A 14,700-nucleotide genomic window follows, 5' to 3' on the forward strand; every position below is an offset into this window, starting at 1 on the left:
TGCTTCTCCCAAATCCACACTGAAGTGAAAATGAGTCTTGTTTTAGAACAGAGCACACCACAGTTTTCAGACACAAAACTTTTTGTTGTCCTCCTGATCCCTTAACTAGGGAATGCATGCAAGCCAGCTTAGGATGATGTTATTCAGTTTGGTGACTAGGTTGAGGGAGGGGGAAGAAATGTAATATTTATTGATTGCCAACTATATGCCAAACAGTAAGCTTGAAAAACACATACAAGCAAATATCCATGTCCATACATATGTGTGGTTACATCCTTCCAGCAACCCCTAAAGTGTAATTATTAGTATTGTCCCCAGTATGAACAAAATGTCAGACCAAATTAAGGGGGTGCATCTAAGCAAGTTAATGCTATATACCCTTGTTACAAAGATGTTCAAAATGAGCAGATCCTTTTAGAATTCTAATAATACATAAGTGAATCTTTTATTGTCCTGATCACATCTCTTTATACCATATAAAATTGAATGCTCAGTTTTTTCCCAGTCTTAGAAAAGATCTAATTAACTTACTTCTCTGCCTGCTCTTCCCAATAAAGGCAAAAACGTCGACTGTCCAAGCTAGAAACCTATGTAATGCTTTCTCTCTCTTGCCTAAAACTTGGACAGTACCAGATATTGAGAGGTATCCTTTCTCTTCCTTATATTCAAACTTGTGGAAACATTATTTTCCATTCTAAGAATTTGAGAGTGAAAACTATTTCTTAGGTAACCCCATCTGGAGAAAGTCAGGCTTCTAATGCCAAAGCCAGTATGGTGTAGTGGAAAGAATGCTGATCCATAAACTGTGTACTTAATTGAATCCTTTGGTTCGTTCTGTTTTCCCTTTTTGAGTTGCCTGGATCTGTTACTTGAATTGCTTTCTGCCTCAGCAAAATCGCCCTCTCCTATAAGAATCCTACTGTTGAGTATCTTCACTGTGCCGTTGGTCTGGCCCCTTTCTGGGATCTTATTTCAATAATCCTGTCTTGCCTTTTTATTCAGTAGGATAGCAGGCACTGTCAGATAGTGAGTGGTCGGTCGTAAGGGCAGAAAGGCAGAAACCTTCTCTGCCCTCACTGTTCCCCTTTTTTCTGTGCATAACTGAGGCCAACATAATGGTCCTGAGTTCAGCTAGGAAAATTATTTAGCATCTTTAAACTTTATCTTTAATTACCCATGTCCTCACAGCAGCAGTCACTTACCCCAATAGTACAAGCAGTGTTATGGGCCAGTAAAACATGCCATCAGCTAAAACATTTATCACTAGATCATCCGTTCAGTCAGGAGTCGGAAAAGAGTGTGATGCACCCTGTTGATTGCCTTTTCCACATTGATTTCTTCCTTTTCTTGTACCAGAACTCTCATTTTGGTCAGGAAACTTCTTTCTACAGCTCATGTGATTGGGAAAGTAGACCCTATCCCCAGTTCCAGAGCTTAGTCCTGAATAGTCTAAGCCAGTTAATGTAAGACATTTGCCTGGAAGCTGGTATGGGCCTGGGATGAGCACAAAACCTAAATTGGGCCTAATTGGACTGAGGGCCTAAAACAACTCGGAGTTTTGGTGATGACGAGGCTCTTCTGTCCTGCTGGAAGTGGGTGGCCCTAATTTAAAAATCACGGGAAATTCGGCATTAGAATGAATCTGACATTACAGCCTGCAAAATTGTTTTATTGTGCCGCTGAATCAAACCTAAATCCCACCCTTTCCTGGGACTACTTTCTTACTTCAGAAAAAAAAATTCCTTCTAACCGAAATCAAGATTTTGGTTAATTGCGCCTAAAAACATTCCTCACTGCTAGACATGGGGAAAAAGAATTCCAGAGAGCAGAACTGACTGTTGGACCTGTGGACCTCCCAGGACAGGAACAGTTTACTGCGGAAACAGGATGCTTGTGCTCGCTGAAAGAAGAGTGCGGAAGAGCTACCTACTCCTTGCCCCTCATGCACCTTTCCTTTCTGGGCAGTGGCTCCCTGGTCTTTCTGGGTTTTGTTTTTGATTTTTTTTTTTTTTTAGTTTAAAATCAATTTAGTTTGTACCTGATAGTAGTTTATATCTGAGATAAATTTTAATGTTTAAAAAATTCTTTATCTTTTCTCTGTTCCTTAGCTTAGTTTCCCTCTGGTATTACACCAGGCCACTTGCTCAATGATGCCTTCCTCAGTGGGTTAGAGATTTGTGTCAGATTATTTAACCTTTCTCTATGTTTCCTGTTTTATTTTTTAATCAAATTTTGCTTTTTATTTTTAATTTGTGAAAAACTTTTAATTGAATTAGAGTTGACACGAAGGTAAGATTATACATGTAAGGACTATATCTATTGTGTTTATAACCCTAGCTGTATCCTCTCCAGTAGGAAGAGAAAGAAGTCTCTATCAATTTTGACTTTCTAAGAGTCTTTGTGCTAGGAAAAACAGATTTGATATTATGGGACTGTTTTGGAAATAGAGTAGTACTGCTATATCAAAAGAGATGCACAGCGTTATTAATTTAGAGCTTGTAGCTTTTTCAAAGGTAACAAATAAATGTACTAGAACATGAATGGTTACCTTTTAGTATATACTAGGGAACAAAAGATAACCTTTTCTAACTTCATTCATTCTAACCTCATTTAAAAAAAAACTATGGTGGGAATTTTTAGTGTAGTTTTTGTAAGCCTGAGGAGATGCTTTAAGGTTTAGAATTACTAAGTAATTTGGTTATGTCAGTGCAATAATAAAATCCTCTTATAAGTTATTCAAATAGGAAACTATGCTCTCACACTCAAAAGATTCCGGTAAATGTAGTAAAAACACTGGGAGTGGGGGCAGGCAGCAGCATCTGAAAGGAGCCAGGACCAAATAAATGTATTCTTGATAATCTGCAAAATTGTCAGAGAAAGTGATCATGTAGTACATGTGTTGGGCCAGAGAAGGGGAGGTGGGATTTGGTGTGCAGATGGTCTGGTGTTTCCTGTAGCTGGTGGCTACCTGGAAGGGGAGAGAATTAGCCTGGAACTATAAATAGTAGGAAAAATAATTATAAAGCCATTTGGCTTATAAAGTCAGTTTGTAATAAAACAGTGCCATGTCCTCTGACAGTTTTATGTTAACAAAATGCACCTATTGTTAAAAAAAAAAGATTAGAAGATCACATTGAAATTATCTCTGAGGAAAAAGTAAAAGAGATGTACAATTCAACAAAGATATAAATTTGTTCATATAATTGAAATATCAGGGAAAATGCAGTCCATGTTATCATCAGTCCTGTGATGGACAAGTTCTTAGAGTTAATTGATGGCCCCTGCTGAGTTTTATCTTTTGACTGGTGCCCTCCAACTATATCTAATACCTGAGTCTCTCTTCCCTATTTCCTTTCAGTTGTCTTTGTTAGAACCATCACTTTCCAGAAATATTGCAATTTACCATTGCTCAGTCATATTTGGGGGTTTCTTAAATTCAAGTGTCAGTTCTTTAAATAACCCTTAAGTACCTTCTCTTTGAGATATCTCTAGGAGGTCTTAAAATTTCTGAAATGTTTGTTGTTGGCAGGGAATCACTGGTGGAGAATGGAATTCCAGGAAAAGTTGTAAGCTCTCCAGCCTAGAAAACTTAGATGTATATTCCATGTGGGTACTGCATCACTTGAGAAGGAAAGCAGTGGAATTGTTTTCTTTTTTAACTGATGTGCCAATTAGAAAATATTTCGCCTCTTTCAAAATATCAGTGGTGTATGAAGTGGAAGGGGATATGGAGATTTTCATTCAGTCATGTGTTTATTGACATTTTATTGAAGACATTGTCATGCCCAGATGTATAAGCAGGTGCTGGGGATATAAAGATGAATACAATACCTTCTTAGGTTTTAAAGAGCTTGCAGTCTTAATTGGAGAGACAGTGACACAGAGTTGCATGTTACACTGAGATAATTCATACAAGTATACCTGGGGTTCCATAGGAATACCCTTATAGGACACTGTGCCCATTAGGGGCACCGTCTGAGAGCAAGAGTTCTTAATTTGGGGGAACAGGACTTTTTGGGAATCTGATAAAAGCTAAGGGTATTCATGTTGGAGGTAGCTGTGGCTTAAAGTGGTGTTATAACAGAATTTTGCCTGTATCAGGGATCATCTGCCAGACCTGTTCATGCCCCATAAAGAAAGGTACAGAGAGAAATGTATACACAAAGAAGTTCAAACCAGAGTACTTGGTTCAGTAAAAAGGGGTCTAAAATACTTAAATCATGCAGTTTTGAAATACTTATTGATTGAAAAATTGGCTTTATTATATTGGTGAGCCCATAAAATAATTATATCCAAAACCCTCTTATTTTTTTATTTTTATTTTTTTAAATATTTATTTATTTATTTGAATGAGAGAGAGAGAGCGAGTGCTAGTGGGGTGGGGGTGGAAGGGGGAGAGGGAGAGGGAGAGAGAATCTCAAGGAGACTCCCTGCTGAGTGCAGAGCCCCATGCAGGACTCGATCCCACAACCCCAAGATCATGACCCTCACTAAAATCAAGATTTGGATGCTTAACTGACTGAGCCACCCAGGCACCCCTCCAAAACCCTTTTAGAAACAAAAAGAACAAAACAAATTTGTTCTGAAAATTAAAATAACATATCCATGTATGTTAAAGCAAATAATTTCCTTCAATTGATTATCTGAATGATTTTATTTTATTGCAGTAAACAATAACATTAAATTTACCATCTTAATCATTTTTAATCGTACAGTTCAGTAGTGTTAAGTATATGCACATTGTTGCACAACAGATCTCTAGAACTTTTTGGTATTGCAAAACTGAAACTCTGTACCCATTAAACATTAATTCTCCCTCCTCCTCTCCCCTGCCCTTGCTCTACACTAATAATTCTCAGCAGTGATTATACATAGGAATCACCTGAGGACTTCATAGAGCAATTTGCTGATCCTATGCTCCACCTGGGAGATTCTGATCCAGTTGTTCTAGGTTCTGCCTTGGGCCTTGGCAAAGGTTTCAAAGCTCCAGGTGATTTTGATGTGCATCCAAGGTTGAGAGCTACCACTTTACTAGAAGCAGCAAATTAACTTGACCATTTCAGGGGGCACAGCTTCACAGATTTTTCTTTGTCAGTGCATCTTTCTCTTAACAATGTAATATCCCATTGTTTCTCAAGCTTTAATGTACATATAAATCACCTGGGGATCTTGTTCAATTCTCCATTCTGATTCAGCAGGTCTAGGGTGGGGCCTGAGACCGCGCAGGTCTAACAAGCTCACAGATGATGTTGATGCTGCTGATTCACGGACTCCACTCATAATCAAGGGTGATAAGCCACTCTATGGTATTGTCAAAGTCAAGGCTTGTATGTTGGGGAAAATTCAAGTTTTCAAAGTATAGTTTTGTTGTCAATCCATATGTTCTCACAGTCTGATGAGCTTTTTTTTGAATGGTTAAATACAAAGTAATCCGTCTCTGCTGGTATTGTGCTTCCATTGATACAAATTCTGTACAGAAGTATTGCCTTGCATTATCTGTGTTCCGAAGGGTACATAAGACTCTTACTTTCTTCTTTGACATTTTCCAATTTAGGTTATCTTCCATGCCTAATGTCCATAATCATTGTGGAAGGATATCTTTTCTTTAATTCCTAACAGTGAAAAATTACTCTGAACACTGAAGCAATGGAAAGATGATGATTGTACAATGCCTAATGGCACCCTTTATCCATTAGGACTTATAGTGAAAGAATACCCAACTCAAAACAAATTTACCAGTGAAAAAGATGTCCTGATTATTATAACTCGTGGGTGGTATGCAGGCTTGAGTCGGTTTGATTTAGCCGCTCAGCAGGATATCAAGGATGTTCTCATCTTCATTCTAAGGTTGGCTCCCCACACAGTACAGAAAGGCTGCAACACTTCCAGATATACCTCTGCACATGACTCCATCCAGAAAGAGCTTACAGAAGAGCGAGGAACCTTCTTTTCCAAAGGAAAATCTTGCCTCATGCCTTATTGCCCACACTTAGTCACACATTCAGTCCTGAAATGGTCTATGGCCATTTGAATACCCTGTATGGATTGGCTTAGGCCTGGGTTATGACAGGGAGACTTTTCACTGTTTACTACTACTTAAATGTTTTTATATAGGCATTTGTTACAGGTTGAATTGTGTTCTCCCAAAAAGATACATTGACGTCCTAACTCCCCTCCCCCCACCACCCTGGTACCATAGAATGTGACTTTGTTTGGAAATAGAGTCATAGCAGATGTGATTAGTTAAGTTGAGATGAGATCATTCTGGAGTAGGGTGGGTCCCTAATCCAATATGACTGGCGTTCATAACTTATAAGGTGTGAAGACACAGGAAGAATGTAATGTGACAACATAGGCAGAGATTGGAGTTGTGTAACTACAAGCCAGGGAATGCCAAAGATTGCCAGTGAACCACCAGAAGCTAGAAGGGACTCCTACAGATTTCAGAGGGAGCATGACATTGCGTGCTTCTTGATTTCAGACTTCTAACTTCCAGAACTGTGAAACAATATATTCTGTTGTTCTAAGCCACTCAGTTTGTGGCATCTTGTTTTGGCAGCCCTAGGAAACTAATACAAGACTTATTATCCATTACAATCATTTTAAAAATTAAAAAAATCAAGGATATTTTGGAGGAAGGAGGGTAGGTCATTGTGAAGGCCATGAAAAAATAGCAAGATGTTTGCATAGGATTAAAGGCAGATGGTTGTTAGTGTTAAAGATTTGGTCAATCTGTCCTCCTAAATCTTTTAATTTTATCAAGTTTCTTTTCCCCATTTTCATTGCTACTTCTCTATTCCATGCTACCATTATTTTTCACCTGGATTATTTCAGCAGCTTTCCAACTTGTCTCCAGGATTTTATTCTTGCTTCCTTCTAGTCCTGTTCTCCAAACAGCAAACAATTGTCAAAGCACAAATCTGATCAGAAAAACCACTCATCTCTCCATTCTTTCAGTGTTCATTCACTAGCTTCCCAAATTACTTTTAGAATAAAATCAGAATCTCTGTGTGGCATATTAGGTATATGGTGTCATCTAGCCTACCTCATGCACTTAGTTAGGATTCTACTTCTGTCCCTGTGGACACTAGTCATTGACATCCCATCATTTCTTCAAGCATGGCATTGTGCTTTCTACCTCAAACTGTGCACATGCTCTTCCTATTACCTATGCTGCTCTCTCTCCAATCCTACCTTCCTTCACCTCATTTCATGCTCACCCTTCAAATCTCAGTTCTTAATTTATGTCTTCATGGAAACCCCTGACCCTCCAAGACCGGGTCAAGTCCCCCTGTATAGACTTTTGTAGTACACTATACTTCTTTCCAGCGACTGTAATTATAATTTAATCATTAAGTATTTATAGGCAGGTACTATAGTTAACTCCAATTTGAAATCAGGGCTGTTAACTCCAAAATGTAAAACTTCATACTCTTAACTTCCTTGTGGGCAAAGTCCATTTTCTGTCTTGATCAACTTTATATCCTGTCTAGCACAGTACTTTGCACATAATTGGTACTTAACTAATATTAGTGTAATTTTTTTAAAAAAAGAAAATATTAATGAATGAAATGTAGTTGTAAAGAATTCAAGTAAAGAACCAACCTTGGTGTGTTTGTGTGTGTGTGGTAGAGGGGAGGATTTCCATGTTCCCATGTCACATTGAGAGGCTTGTACTTAGTTCTTCAATCAGTGGTTTTTAGACTTTGATCATGTAAGCAGGTGTAATTTTAGGAATTGCAGTGACGAGCATAGATTTGACAAATTTTTGTTTTGCCAGGTAAGGATGTAATGATGACATTCCACTTCAGTGAGGAAAATATGGTCTTAGGAAATCCAAGTAGCTGCCTGGGGGAGAAAGGGGAGAATGTGCCTATTACCAGGATTAATTTAATATAGGTCAAAGTTTCAAGCATAAAAAAGGAAAAAAGCAGATTAGATGAAAACAAGGGATGCTTTCCAGGTTAACTTGGAGTGGGGAAGACTTATCAATCTATTTCACAAAATCCAGAAGCTGTAAAATTTGTTCACATTAAAAGAAAGTCAAAACACCTTTATTTTAAAAAAAGTCAAAAGACAACACTAGAAAAACATTATTTATGACATTTCTTTTTTTTACCTTTAAATTTTTTTATTGTTATGTTAATCACCATACATTACATCATTAGTTTTTGATGTAGTGTTCCATGATTCATTGTTTGTGCATAACACCCAGTGCTCCACGCAGAACGTGCCCTCTTTAATACCCATCACCAGGCTAACCCATCAGCCCACTGCCCTCCCCTCTAGAACCCTCAGTTTGTTTTTCAGAGTCCATCGTCTCTCATGGTTCGTCTCCCGCTGCGATTTACTCCCCTTCATTCTTCCCCTCCTGCTATCTTCTTTTTTTCTTCTTAACATATATTGCATTATTTGTTTCAGAGGTACAGATCTGTGATTCAACAGTCTTGCACAATTCACAGCGCTCACCATAGCACATACCCTCCCCAGTGTCTATCACCCAGCCACCCCATCCCTCCCAACCCCCACCACTCCAGCAACCCTCAGTTTGTTTCCTGAGATTAAGAATTCCTCATATCAGTGAGGTCAAATGATACATGTCTTTCTCTGATTGACTTATTTCACTCAGCATAACACCCTCCAGGTCCATCCACGTTGTTGCAAATGGCAAGATCTCATTCCTTTTGATGGCTGCATAATATTCCACTGTATATATATACCACATCTTCATTATCCATTCATCTGTCGATGGATATCTTGGCTCTTTCCACAGTTTGGCTATTGTGGACATTGCTGCTATAAACATCGGGGTGCACATACCCCTTTGGATCCCTACATTTCTATCTTTGGGGTAAATACCCAGTAGTGCAATTCCTGGATCGTATGGTAGCTCTATTTTCAACTTTTTGAGGAACCTCAATACTGTTTTCCAGAGTGGTTGCACCAGCTTGCATTCCCACCAACAGTGTAGGAGGGTTCCCCTTTCTCCGCATCCCCGCCAACATCTGTCGTTTCCTGACTTGTTAATTTTAGCCATTCTGACTGGTGTGAGGTGGTACCTCATTGAGGTTTTGATTTGGATTTCCCTGATGCCGAGCAATGCTGAGCTCTTTTTCATGTATCTGTCGGCCATTTGGATGTCTTCTTTGGAAAAATGTGTGCTCATGTCTTCTGCCCCTTTCTTGATTGGATTATTTGTTCTTTGGGTGTTGAGTTTGATAAATTCTTTATAGATTTTGGATACTGGCCCTTTATCTGATATATCATTTGCAAATATCTTCTCCCATTCTGTCGGTTGTCTTTTGGTTTTGGGGACTGTTTCTTTTGCTGTGCAAAAGCTTTTTATCTTGATGAAATCCCAATAGTTCATTTTTGCCCTTGCTTCCCTTGCCTTTGGCAATGTTTCTAGGAAGAAGTTGCTGCGGCTGAGGTCGAAGAGGTTGCTGCCTTGTGTTCTGCTTTAGGATTTGGATGGACTCCTGTCTCACATCTAGGTCTTTCAACCATTTGGAGTCTATTTTTGTGTGTGGTGTAAGGAAAGGGTCCAGTTTCATTCTTCTGCCTGTGGCTGTCCAATTTTCCCAACACCATTTGTTGAAGACACTGTCTTTTTTCCATTGGACATTCTTTCCTGCTTTGTCAAAGATGAGTTGACCATAGAGTTGAGGGTCCATTTCTGGGCTCTCTATTCTGTTCCATTGATCTATGTGTCTGTTTTTGTGCCAGTACCATGCTGTCTTGATGATGACAGCTTTGTAATAGAGCTGGAAGTCCAGAATTGTGATGCCGCCAGGTTTGCTTTTCTTTTTCAACATTCCTCTGGCTATTCAGGGTCTTTTCTGGTTCCATACAAATTTTAGGATTATTTGTTCCATTTCTTTGAAAAAAGTGGATGGTATTTTGATGGGGATTGCATTGAATGTGTAGATTGCTCTAGGTAGCATTGACATCTTCACAATGTTTATTCTTCCAATCCATGAGCATGGAACGTTTTTCCATTTCTTTGTGTCTTCCTCAATTTCTTTCATGAGTATTTCATAATTTTCTGAGTACAGATCCTTTGCCTCTTTGGTTAGATTTATTCCTAGGTATCTTATGGTTTTGGGTGCAATTGTAAATGGGATCGACTCCTTAATTTCTCTCTCTTCTGTCTTGTTGTTGGTGTATAGGAATGCCACTGATTTCTGTGCATTGATTTTATATCCTGCCACTTTACTGAACTCCTGTATGAGTTCTGGCAGTTTTGGGGTGGAGTCTTTGGGGTTTTCCACATAAATTGTCATCTGCAAAAAGAGTTTGACTTCCTCTTTGCCGATTTGGATGCCTTAGATTTCTTTTTGTTGTCTGATTGCTGTGGCTAGGACTTCTAATACTATGTTGAATAGCAGTGGTGATAGTGGACATCCCTGCCGCATTCCTGACCTTAGGGGGAAAGCTCTCAGCTTTTCCCCATTGAGAACGATATTGGCTGTAGGTTTTCATAGATGGCTTTTATGATATTGAGGTATGTACCCTCTAACCCTATCCTCTGAAGAGTTTTGATCAAGAAAGGATGCTGTACTTTGTCAAATGCTTTCTCTGCACCTATTGAGAGGATCATATGATTCTTGTTCTTTCTTTTGTTAATATATTGTATCACGTTGATTGATTTGCGGATGTTGAACCAGCCTTGCAGCCCAGGGATAAATCCCACTTGGTCGTGGTGAATAATCCTTTTAATGTACTGTTGGATCCTATTGGCTAGTATTTTGGTGAGAATTTTTGCATCCATGTTCATCAAGGATATTGGTCTGTAATTCTCCTTTTTGATGGGGTCTTTGTCTGGTTTTGGGATCAAGGTAATGGTGGCCTCATAAAACGAGTTTGGAAGTTTTCCTCCTATTTCTATTTTTTGGAACAGTTTCAGGAGAATAGGTATTAATTCTTCTTGAAATGTTTGGTAGAATTCCCCTGGGAAGCCATCTGGCCCTGGGCTTTTGTTTGTTGGGAGATTTTTGATGACTGCTTCCATTTCCTTAGTGGTTCTAGGTCTGTTCAGGTTTCCTATTTCTTCCTGGTTCAATTTTGGTTGTTGATACATCTCTAGGAATGCACCCATTTCTTCCAGGTTATCTAATTTGCTGGCATAGAGTTGCTCATAATATGTTCTTACAATTGTTTGTATTTCTTTGGGGTTGGTTGTGATCTCTCCTCTTTCATTCATGATTTTGTTGATTTGGGTCATTTCTCTTTTCTTTTTGATAAGTCTGGCCAAGGGTTTATCAATCTTGTCAATTCTTTCAAAAAACCAGCTCCTAGTTTCGTTGATCTGTTCTACTGTTCTTTTGGTTTCTATTTCGTTGATTTCTGCTCTGATCTTTATTATTTCTTTTCTCCTGCTGGGTTTAGGCTTTATTTGCTATTTTTTCTCCAGCTCCTTTAGGTGTAGGGTTAGGTTGTGTATTTGAGACCTTTCCTGTTTCTTGAGAAAGGCTTGTATTGCTATATACTTTCCTCTCAGGACTGCCTTTGCTGCATCCCAAAGATTTTCAACAGTTGTGTTTTCATTTTCATTGGTTTCCATGAATTTTTTAAATTCTTCTTTAATTTCCTGGTTGACCCATTCATTCTTTAGTAGGATGCTGTTTCGCCTCCATGTATTTGAGTTCTTTCTGACTTTCCTCTTGTGATTGAGTTCTAGTTTCAAAGCATTGTGGTCTGAAAATATGCAGGTAATGATCCCAATCTTTCGGTACCGGTTGAGATCTGATTTGTGACCTAGGATGTGATCTATTCTGGAGAATGTTCATGGACACTCGTGAAGAATGTGTATTCCGTTGCTTTGGGATGGAATGTTCTGAATATGTGAAGTCCATTTGGTTCAGTGTGTCATTTAAAGTCCTTATTTCCTTGTTGATCTTTTGCTTAGATGATCTGTCCATTTCAGTGAGGGGGGGGGTGTTAAAGTCCCCCACTATTATTGTATTGTTGTCATTGTGTTTCTTTGCTTTTGTTATTAATTGGCTTATATAATTGGCTGCTCCCATGTTCGGGGCATAGATATTTACAATTGTTAGATCTTCTTGTTGGATAGACCCTTTAAGTAGGATATAGTGTCCTTCCTCATCTCTTATTACAGTCTTTGTTTTAAAATCTAATTTGTCTGATATAAGGATTGCCACCCCACCTTTTTTTGGTGTCCATTGGCATGGTAGATGGTTTTTCACCCCCTCATTTTCAATGTGGGGGTGTCTTTGGGTCTAAAATGAGTCTCTTGCAGACAGCATATCAAGAGGTCTTGTTTTTTAATCCAATCTGATAGCCTGTGTCTTTTGATTGGGGCATTTAGCCCATTTACATTCAGGGTAACTGTTGAAAGATATGAATTTAGTGCCATTGTATTGCCTGTAAGGTGACTGTTACTGTATATTGTCTGTGTTCCTTTCTGGTCTATGTTGCTTTTAGGCTCTCTCTTTGCTTAGAGGACCCCTTTCAATATTTCTTGTAGGGCTGGTTTCGTGTTGGCAAATTCCTTTAGTTTTTGTTTGTCCTGGAAGCTTTTTATCTCTCCTTCTATTTTCAATGACAGCCTAGCTGGATATAGTATTCTTGGCTGCATATTTTTCTCATTTAGTGCTCTGAAGCCATCATGCCAGTCCTTTCTGGCCTGCCAGGTCTCTGTGGATAGGTCTGTTGCCAATCTAATGTTTCTACCATTATAGGTTACATATCTCTTCTCCCGAGCTGCTTTCAGGATCTTCTCTTTGTCTCTGAGACTCATAAGTTGTACTATTAGATGTCAGGGTGTTGACCTATTTTTATTGTTTTTGAGATGGGTTCTCTGTGCCTCCTGGATTTTGGTGCCTGTTTCCTTCCCCACAGTAGGGAAGTTCTCTGCTATAATTTGCTCCAATATACCTTCTGCCCCTCTCTCTCTTTCTTCTCTTTTGGGATCCCAATTATTCTAATGTTGTTTCGTCTTACCGTATCGCTTATCTCTCGAATTCTGCCCTCGTGATCCAGAAGTTGTTTATCTCTCTTTTTCTCAGCTTCTTTATTTTCCGTCATTTGGTCTTCTTTATCACTAATTCTCTCTTCTTCCTCATTTATCCTAGCAGTTAGTGCCCCCATTTTTGATTGCACCTCATTAATAGTCTTTTTGATTTCGATTTGATTAGATTTTAGTTCTTTTATTTCTCCAGGAAGGGTTTCTCTAATAACTTCCACGCCTTTTTCAAGCCCAGCTAGTATCTTTAAACTCATGATTCTGAACTCTAGGCCCGACATCGTACTAATGTCCGTACTGAGTAGGTCCCTGGCAGACGGTACTACCTCTTGTTCTTTTTGCTGAGGTGATTTTTTTCTGTCTTGTCATTTTCTCCAGAGGAGAATAGATGAATGAGAGCACAAAATGCTAACAGGTTAACAACGTCCCCAGAAAATATACTCTAAACAAATCAGAAAAGACCTGAAACCAGGGGAAAAGAAAGGGAAAGAAAGAAAAAAGTAAGAGAAAAAAAAAAGAAAAATAAAAACAAAAACAGAAGAAAACAAAAAAAAATAGAATATGATCAAATATGATCAGGCTAGTACATAGATGAGTGCCATACACTAGAATTTGGGTGTATTTTGGTCTGTTAGAATAAAGTGCCTCCTAAAATTTTAAAGAAAGACTTATATATGTACAAAATAAGGGTTGATACAATGAGGAGATGGAATATGACTGTGAAGATGAAAAGTATAAAAGATTTTATAAAAGGAATTGATAAGAAGTTGTTTGAAAAAAGAAAGAAGATTTAAAAAAAAGGGAAAAAAGGGAGAGAATGTGATCAGGTAGGAGACTAGAACAAAGCCATACACTAGTGATTTAGGGTATGTTTTGGTCTCTTAGAAGAAACTGTATCTCAAAATTTTAAAGAGAACAACTTATATATATATATGCCAAAAATAAGGGTAACTACTAGGAACAGATAGAATATGACTCTAAAAATGAAAAATAAAAATGTTTTTTTTAAAAAAGGGATTGATAAGATGTTGGTTGAAAAAGGGAAAAAGAAAAATTCAAAAAAAAAAAAGACAGTGAAAAAAAATTAACTTTGAAAGACTAATGAATCATGGTAAAAAAGCCCTGAATTCTATGTGCAGTATTCCCCTAGCGCTGGAGTTCTCCTGTTCTCATTGATTGGTCAACTTGGTCTTGGCTGGCTGTTCTTGCTGATCTTCTGGGGGAGGGGCCTGTTGCCTTGGTTGCCAAATGTCTTTGCTGGAGGCGGAATGCCCCGCCCTTGCCAGTCTGAGCTAAGCAATCTGCTCGGGTTTGCTCTCGGGAGCTGTCATTCCCTGCAAGCTCTGGGCACAGCCTTGGAGGACGAGAGTGAAAATGGCGGCCTCCCAGTCTCCACCTGCAGGAGCCAAGAACTCGGTGCCCTGCTCCTCAGTGCGCCCCCAGAGAAAAGCAGTCAGTCACTCCCGTCTCCCCAGTCTCCGGCAGCACTCCGTGCTCACCCGGTTTCTGACCCAGCGTTTCTATCTCCAAACCCAGCAGATCCCTGCGGTGCGCTCCTGCGCCGCTCCTCCCAGGGGAGGAAAGGGAGTCTCCCTGGATCTGCTGCTTGTTGGGTCCCTGCTGGAGGAGCAGTGGTGCGACTGTGCTGCAAATCACAGTTTATGGCCACCCCGAGCTGAGAGCCCGCGCCTCGGCTCCGTCTCTACAGCCGGCTT

General features: G+C 39.2%; 1 protein-coding gene across 1 annotated transcript in view; it reads left to right on the forward strand.

Moving 5' to 3' along the window:
* FANCB (FA complementation group B) overlaps positions 1–14,700 on the forward strand; it is a 74,828-nt gene that overhangs the window by 30,594 nt on the left and 29,534 nt on the right. The window lies entirely within an intron of this gene.

Source organism: Callorhinus ursinus, unplaced genomic scaffold (assembly GCF_003265705.2).
Source record: "Callorhinus ursinus isolate GAN/ISIS: 27379988/994484 unplaced genomic scaffold, GSC_fseal_2.0 scaffold16, whole genome shotgun sequence".
NCBI classification, from domain to species: domain Eukaryota; kingdom Metazoa; phylum Chordata; class Mammalia; order Carnivora; family Otariidae; genus Callorhinus; species Callorhinus ursinus.